The following is an 8,539-nucleotide window of genomic DNA, read 5'->3' as shown; positions in this document are numbered from 1 at the left end:
CTGTATATAAACCACTGTATATAAATCAAATACTCTTAAAACTACTAATTCAGCTAATTTAAATACATAACAGCTCTTATTAATATACTTCACATGAAAACAAAGAATTTTCTGGAATGATTATTCTTGGACTGTTTAATTTAATATAACAGAGTGAGCTAAATGTAAACAACAGAATAAAAATAAGATTTTGTTTAATGAAAAAACAGTTTATGCATGTAGGAATAGATTAATAAATTATTATTTATAAACTTCAGATAAGTTAAATCAGTTAAAATAGAGATATTACGTTTCAATTATTTCAACAAACAAATAAATAAATAAAGATAAAGTGTGAGTAATATGGTGTCCAACACAGCACCTGTGACAAAGATGCAGCTTCAGCAGTCAGAATTTGAAATCTGGTTCTAATCCTGAAGCACTTTAAATCTCACTTTAATCCTGAACTCTGCACACCCCAGAAAGCCATGCCTGTGTCCGTGGAGCACTGCCTCCACATCTGGAGGAACGCATGCACCCGCGCTCCTGCTTAGTATGCCTGACGGCCTCTCTCATTTAACCCAAACACAGATCAATGTTTTCAGAACGTTGAGCTGTGTTTGGGTTAAGTAAAGAATTCTGTTGAGCATACTAAACACAGGGGACAGCCGCTGAATACTGCCTTTAAAGCTTCACTTCACACATCGCCATGCAAAACATGTCCAAGTGTGTATTCTAGAAGGGCTAGGTTATTATAGTGTTGAGGGGTAAGTTATTATAGCATTAGGTGTTCAGGGGGGATGATGGCATTTGCATGGCGTAAATTCAACCTAATTTAGAGATCAATCTACTTGGGAAACTAACAGGAAGATCACATTATTCCGAAAAAATCTTAAGAATGAATCTTATGGAGGTTAGATTTAGAAGTAACATTAGTAAAACCATGAATATTCCAATTTATTATTTTTATTACTAATACTGTTATTATTATAGTAAGGAAAGGCGACATTAAATAATTTGCAATATTTTATTTTCCATTTTTTTACATGACAATACTATTTTCATGGCCTCAAATTTGTATTAGATGGAAGAATATGCTGTCTTATCATAAGCAGGAGCTGGTATTTATTAATATGCATGTATATTATTCCAATTAAACTTAAACAACAATGATGAAATAAATACAAAAATCCTTTAACAACCTCACCCTCTGTAAGATTTTGAATTCTCATACAAACTGAAGGGGGCACTCTTTGCCTATTAAAGACACATGCACCTTTAATCAAAAAACGGCAAATAAATAAATATATAAATAAACTGGAGTTAAAAAAAAATCAACCCCTCTAAGCACACAGCGGCCCATTTGTAGCACATGGCTAACACAAAGTGAAACAATGCCGTAACTGTCATCCAAATTGCTCTGTACAGCACCATGAGGAAGTGTGAGGTAATAAACGATATAAAAAGGTATTTTATTGACAAGCTGCCATTTACTGTTTGCATTAGAGAATATGAGAAGAGGATAGGTGCAATCACTGAACGTGGCGACCTGATGAGAAATGGCCTGCAATGCTTACTCACTTTACCTGCCACATTGATAAAACCTCTAAATAATTAAGTGCCCACTTCCTGTCTACAATTACTTAATGTTTTTTTTCTGTCTGGAGGGGATTATGAAGCGATCTGTGGGCTCCACGTGTCGGCCAAGCTAGGAGACTACCCCGATGCCTTTTATAGGATCAGTTTCCTCCCGCTCACGCATAATTTAGGAGGCAGAGGTTCTTCTCTTCTATCAGGACATGGGCAGACCTCTGTGAACCCTGATAAAGCAGCTGCACACGGGAGACAGATAAGCCAGGTAAAGGGAACTCGGGATGGATGATGCTGGTGCTGATTAAAAACTAACCAGTGACTTTACACACAGCGAATGTTGCTTATTATGACAAAGTCTTTTCATAATTTTCAAAGATTTTAATTGTAAAATATGTTACAGTAATCTAGCATTACACTTTATTAAGATTCACTGCGCTCTAGTGGGAAAAATAAATGCTAGTACTGTATATTAATAAATTATTAATTCATTTACAAATGTCCAATTAAACGCATGGCTTGCAACATAATTTATATAATTGAGAGCAATAATTCACATCAGTTAATGAAAAGCTATACATATTTTAGATTCTTTGGGGATTTGATAGTTAATTTAACAGAAGCTAATTTGCAATGATGAAGTGACTACACAATATTAAGAGTTTTCACTCACAGGCATGTGTAATTCTCTCATATTTGCACAAATAATTGACACATTTAAATTAAAATACAATTCTTTTTTGGGATAAATTATGTATATTTAATAAATGCTTTATGCATTACTTTAAAGCACATGCCATGTTAATTTTTTTATCATATATAAAAATACATTAATAAATCACCCCTTTTCTGCCCTATTTAGGGCATATGATGTTTAATTTATAATCTTAATTCATCTAAATAATCTAAAATATGTTAAATCCATGAGATTGACAAAATTCCTAACACTATTTGTTTTGAGGGGTTTCCTTTAAAAAAACAACAACAACAACAACAAAACATATAAGCTTTAAACTTGCTCACTGCATTTTCCCAGTTTGTTGAAGTCACAGTTAAAAACCAATGTTTTTTAAAATGAATAAAGCTTTAGTTATTGATACCTTTCATTTATTTGGTCTCCACTCATTACAATAACAAAGGGGACAGGAACGGTCTTCGTCACTAGGAGTGCTGTCATATGAAAGGACCGGCTCTCACAGTGCGTGTGAACGTGCACACCGCTCCTGTAACTACAAAGGGCAGCAAAGAAGAGTTTGAACGTGATCGCTTTCAATTCCATGCGTCATGCACAACTTCAGGCAGTTTCAGTCTTTGACAGTATGGGCAGATGTAAACATGCATATATAAGGATTGCATTAAATTGAAGTTTTAGTATGAGTTCTTTCATAGGTACCACATAGAAAAAAGCTAAATCTCTAATCCAGTGACTCTAATGTGGTGTTTAGAGTAGAGGCTTTGTTGCCACAGTGAACGCAAGCAGGAGGCTTGAGTGCTTTGGTGTGTGTGTGTGTGTGTGTGTGTTTAATCATGTCAAGTGAGGGAGGGGAGGAAGTTTGGGGGTTTTAAGGAGCACAGAGGTGCTTCCCAGCAGCAGTCGGCACTGAAACACAGATGCTCAGGCCGGTCGAGTCTGCGCACGCCACAAAACACTGGTAGGATTTACCAGCTCCGCGCAGAGGGACATGAAAGTCTCAACGCGGATTTAGAGACTCTCCACAAAGGAAACCCCGAGCAAAGGCATTTGCAGCCCCTGCCAGCGTTTGAATGGCATCGCAGCCACCTCACATCCCAGCCAGCGGGTCCGCCTACGCCTGCCATCACCCCCAGCCAAGTCTTAAACACGCCACACTGCCAGCCAGCCAAATCTGCCATCAGATCCCCTCCCTCCCCGCTCACCCCAGGATCCAGGACTGGCTGATTGGTTTGGTGTGTTCCTCCGCTGCCAACTTCAGGGCCTTCAGAGGAACAGAGAGAACTCCGAAAGCCCCTCACGGCCGCTGCTTGCTGAAATATCTTCGGTCGACAGCGCGTTGCAAAGGAGCTCCAGCCATTTGAAGGTCCCTGCTGATTTCAAGCTTATTTACAAAGATGTGGTGCTTCCCAGCGGCCCCTCTGGAGTGCGCAGACAGACAGCTAGTGGCTGAGCGCTGCTGAAGGCAGGGAGGTCTGAGCTTGTGTTCGGAGAGGAAAAGCAAGAACTACGCGGCGGGAGATTTCTCACAAAGAACAGCAGCACAGGAAACCTGCTGTTTAAACATCGCTTGCTTTCAGTAAGACTCTGCCTACGAGACATTTAAACAACAAATAGACAGAGCTCAAACACAGGACGATTGGGATGTTACGGGATGTTAGCATTCCCAGAGTCAGCCTCAGCACCTCTCTCAGGAGCGGCTCCCTGCATGCGATTCATTTAGATTAATCCCGACTGGAAAGAGATCAGATGCTCCTCAAAACGATGTGCCCGACTCAGGTTTGATAATCATGTCAGTGATAGTGTCGGCAGGCTGGAGCGAGAAACATTCTCACTTTTTCTCTCTGCATTTGAATATGTTTCACATGGTCCGCAAAGACAGACACTTACACCTTACACATCTGAACAGAAGCCTGTTCAAATGATGATTCAAAGGAAACAAGACATATTGTACTATGACTAAAAATCAATAAAGGAATAAATACATAAATAATATTAGCATATTTATTATTATTATTATTATTATTATTACTACCACTGATATTATTATTAGTGCCACCAACTGATTATCTACCTATTACAATACATTGTTATATTAACAGCAATATTTGCTGAGAAAAGCCTTCAAACGTTACATTATTGCAGACATTATAAGAAGTGCCCTCATATTTGTGTGCAAAACACAAGACACCTTAAAATAAAGCGTTACAATAATAATAATAATAATAATAATAATAATAATAATGCTTCCAACTGATTACACATTTTACCTGAATTTACAGAATTGAATTACGTTACATATTAATTATAATAATAATAATCCACATGAATGCAATATTTGATGAGAAAATACTTTAAAACCTGGAAACAGTACATTATAATTGCAGACATTATAATTAGTGGCTATGTAATAACATTGTGTACAAATATGTAAAATAAATGAAACATTAGATCATCAAGATGATGATTATAATTATAACGTAAAAATAAAAAATAACTGATAAAATAGATACCGCTCAGAGAAAAATGTTAATCTTCCTTAGAACGATATTTGTGAGCACTTAATCTAAATCCTTCTCTCTGTGTGTGCTGGCTGTTGTGCAGCTGTCCATTGCCATGTGCCGGGCTGCGCCGAGTTGGGCGGCACTGAAAGTGGGAGTGCGCCGTGTGCGTACCCTTGCGGTGGTGACGGATGGCTCAGGGCCAGGAACACTGCTCCTCTCCCAGGCAGATAAAAGAAGCCCCACAAATCAGCGGAGGCCTCAGGAGTGATGGGCAGGCCGGCTGCTCATTGCGGGAATCAGGTGTAAATTCAGTCATTAGATTGCTTCCAGAAACAGCATGCATAAATAAAGGCAGGGCACGTGGAGGAGACACGGCGGATCCTCACTCTCTTACTCTCGCCGCTGCTGCCGTCAGGGCCAGCATGGGGCAGCGTGTAGGGGGCGGCTGCTCTCTGCTGCTAAACTGATTCATCACTCGCTCTCTTGACATTCCTCTTTATTCCTCTCTTGCATTCAGTACTTTCAATATCTCCCTATGTTAAAGTTCAACATAACACTGAGTGTTGCTGCTTAATAGTCTTAATAGTTAAAAGTTTTACTCAAATGTTAATACATTTTACAGTTCAAAATATATACCACTATTACTTAATGCTACATAAATTCACATTTTGGTTTCTGTGGACTGTAGGATAAGAAATTAAATATAACAATGAATCTAAGAAAACAGACATCTGGGACACAAAATCTAAGGATACTTATAATCGGCACATGAAATGTTTAAATTATTTATATTCTGGTTCTAAAACAAATAATTGAAATATGAAACATAGCGTTGTCAAAAAGTACAGACTTTGGTACCAGGTGCTATCAACATATCTGCTGAGCGCATGGACACAATGGCCAGTCAATGGTTTTGAAGAATCTGCTCGGCAGCGCACAAATTCTAGCGGGAAATACTGGTATTCTCCCATTTTTTTAATTCCTGGTGTCAAATTCTAGCGGGAAATACTGGTATTCTCCCATTTTTTAAATTCCCGGTGTCTTTTTAACAACCCTAATGAGAAATAAGTAAAAAAAAACAAAAAACAATATAGCTACAGATCATGAAAAAAAAATCCCTTCAAATGTAAAGTAAGAATTAATATACATAAAAATATATATTTTTTTATTTATTATTTACACTATCATTCAAAAATGTTGTATCTGTAAGATTTTTTTTTGTTGAAAGAACACTCTTATGCTTACTAAGGCTTATTTATTTAATGATAAATATAGTAAAAATCTTATAAGAATTACAGCTTTCTATTTTAATATGTTTTCAAATGTAATTTACTATGATGGTGAAGCTGAATTTTTAGCAGCCATTACTGTAGTCTTCAGTGTCACATGATCCTTTAAAATCATTCTAAAATTCTATTTGGTGATCAGTAAACATTTATTTTTAACATACTTGGAGGTAATGCATTACAAGTAACACGGGTTACGTAATCAGATTTTTTCAAGTAACTAGTAAAGTAACGCATTGCTTTTTAATTTACAAGAAAATATCAGAGTTACTTTTTCAAATAAGTAACACCAGTTACTTTCTCCCCATTTATTAATTGACAGCTCTTCTGTCCCCATGTTGAGAAAAATCTGGAGTAAAATGTCACTATTTTTCTAGAATAAAAGTGAACATGCATTAATTAACGAGATTAATTCATTAATCTCACTCACACACATACACACAAAAAAAGTATTCCTCAAAATGAATGAAAACAGCGAAATGCAACTCAGAATGTGATGCAAACCTGCAATAATTAAATGTTAAACAACACACATATCCTTTATGTATTTAATCCCATTTTAAGTCTTTTTCAATGATCCAATTCAACCAAACTAATAAGCAAAAATTACTCTAGATAAACATTTGTGCTTCTTTTTTTAAGTATGTTGAACTTTCTTGTTTTGTGTTCTATTGTACGGATGTGAATTTACTTTATCTTCAGCCTGAAACATAATTTACCATTTGGTGTGAAAGGGCTTTTACATTTACCAAAAATTATAACTTTTTATATTAAAACCCAACAAGCAAGCCCTGCCTAGATTGAGAAAGTATTGCTAGAGTAATGTAATGCATTATTTTCTATAAAAAGTAACTAATGTAATTAGTTACTTTTTTAGGGAGTAACGCAATATTGTAATGCATTGTGCATATTGTTTTTAAAGTAACTTTCCCCAAAACTGATTTTTAATAATAATATTAAAAACAGTTGTGTTGCTTAAAATGTTTGAGGGATTTTTTTTTTTTGAGCATTCTGTCTATGTGTTGTGAGTCTTACTGAAAGCAAGCAATGTTTAACCAGACGGTTTCCTGTGCTGATGTTCTTTCTGAGAAATCTCGTGCCACATAGTTCCTATCTATGGAAAATCTTACTGACCCCAAACTGTTGAAAGGAACTGTATAGGTGATACCTGTGCCATTGTAAGGCACCTCCCCCTCTATAAGAGTGTAGATGACTGCAACACTACTCTGATTGATGTGGTACTCCTGGATGATACCGTTCTGTTTGGATGGATCTGCCCAGTTGATTCTCAGGGCCCTGGGCCCCAACGCACTCACCGCCGGAGAAGCGATTCCCTCTGGCTCCCCCTGGACAGTCACTGCCACAACCTGCACACATACCAAAAAGAATTACAGAGCAATTTGCCCTAATGGAGGCTTGGATATCCTGCTCTAATAGAATGTCACTAGTGGTTTCAACTCTTGTCTTTAGGAGTGGCAGACTATTAGGAAAGGGCCGCGAGAGGTGGTTAAGGTGTTTTTTTTTTCGGCTACGTGTAGGCCGGCCCGGCACTGGCCTGATGTGCTTGTGAGCCTGCAGAGTGTCCACAAAGATTAAATCAGGTTCCTCATTCCCACCGACAGAGCTGGCTGAGCAGGGTCCTGCTGAGCGACAACAGGGTGCCCCGTGGTAATTGCTCCCCTTGTATTGGGTCGGACAATAATTGCAACTGTTTGGGCAATGCTTGCAGGTGTACAAGTTAATCCTGCTCCACTTAAAAACGATCGTGCAAGGGGGAAGAAGAAAGAAGTAGTGGATCATTGGTGGCCAATTGGTGTGCTGGGCAAGACCCCGGAGGTGTGTGGAAAGAAAAACGGACCTAACGCTGCTCTGGGAGGGTCTTTTTACTTTTCCTCTAGCAGATCTGTGCGGTTATTGATAATCGGATCCTAAATTAGACATAAAGAGAAGATAGACAGGTTAATTTGCTCTTTCCTCAGCTGAGCTTCTGACAGCTATTACAAGGAGACAACAATTATGGCAGGAAGTCAGCCGTTGCTCTGCTTCCATTAGCTTGCCATTAAAAATATCCTGCTTACTTGGCACTAACTACATATCATATGAAGGGGGAGTACAACTCCTACAATACTTTACAAGAGTTTTGTAGCACTTCAACACAATGCTTGTAATACTTGCAGGTAGGACTGTAACAAAGCCCTATTTTAACGATCTAAACGAAAAGTTTTAAAGCGCACGGTCAAGGTGCACTCAGGGCGTGTCCAAATCCACTTTTGCTATTTTAACAATGGAAAAACGGTTGGCGCACCTGGGCTCATGGTCTAAACGGGTTGTCCCTATTCTCTTAATGAGTAATGGGTGTTTTTTGGGCATTAGGTGCAATAAATCAATCAGAGTCTCATCTTCCATTCCCTTTAAGAGCCAGTTGTGCTCGTGCCATGACGGATTTGCTATATACATGGCGGGATTTGGCAAGTGCAAAGACAGAACGC

Source organism: Carassius gibelio, chromosome B17 (assembly GCF_023724105.1).
Source record: "Carassius gibelio isolate Cgi1373 ecotype wild population from Czech Republic chromosome B17, carGib1.2-hapl.c, whole genome shotgun sequence".
Lineage (NCBI taxonomy): Eukaryota > Metazoa > Chordata > Actinopteri > Cypriniformes > Cyprinidae > Carassius > Carassius gibelio.
The sequence above is the reverse complement of the archived record's forward strand: the minus strand, read 5'-3'. Positions refer to the sequence as shown.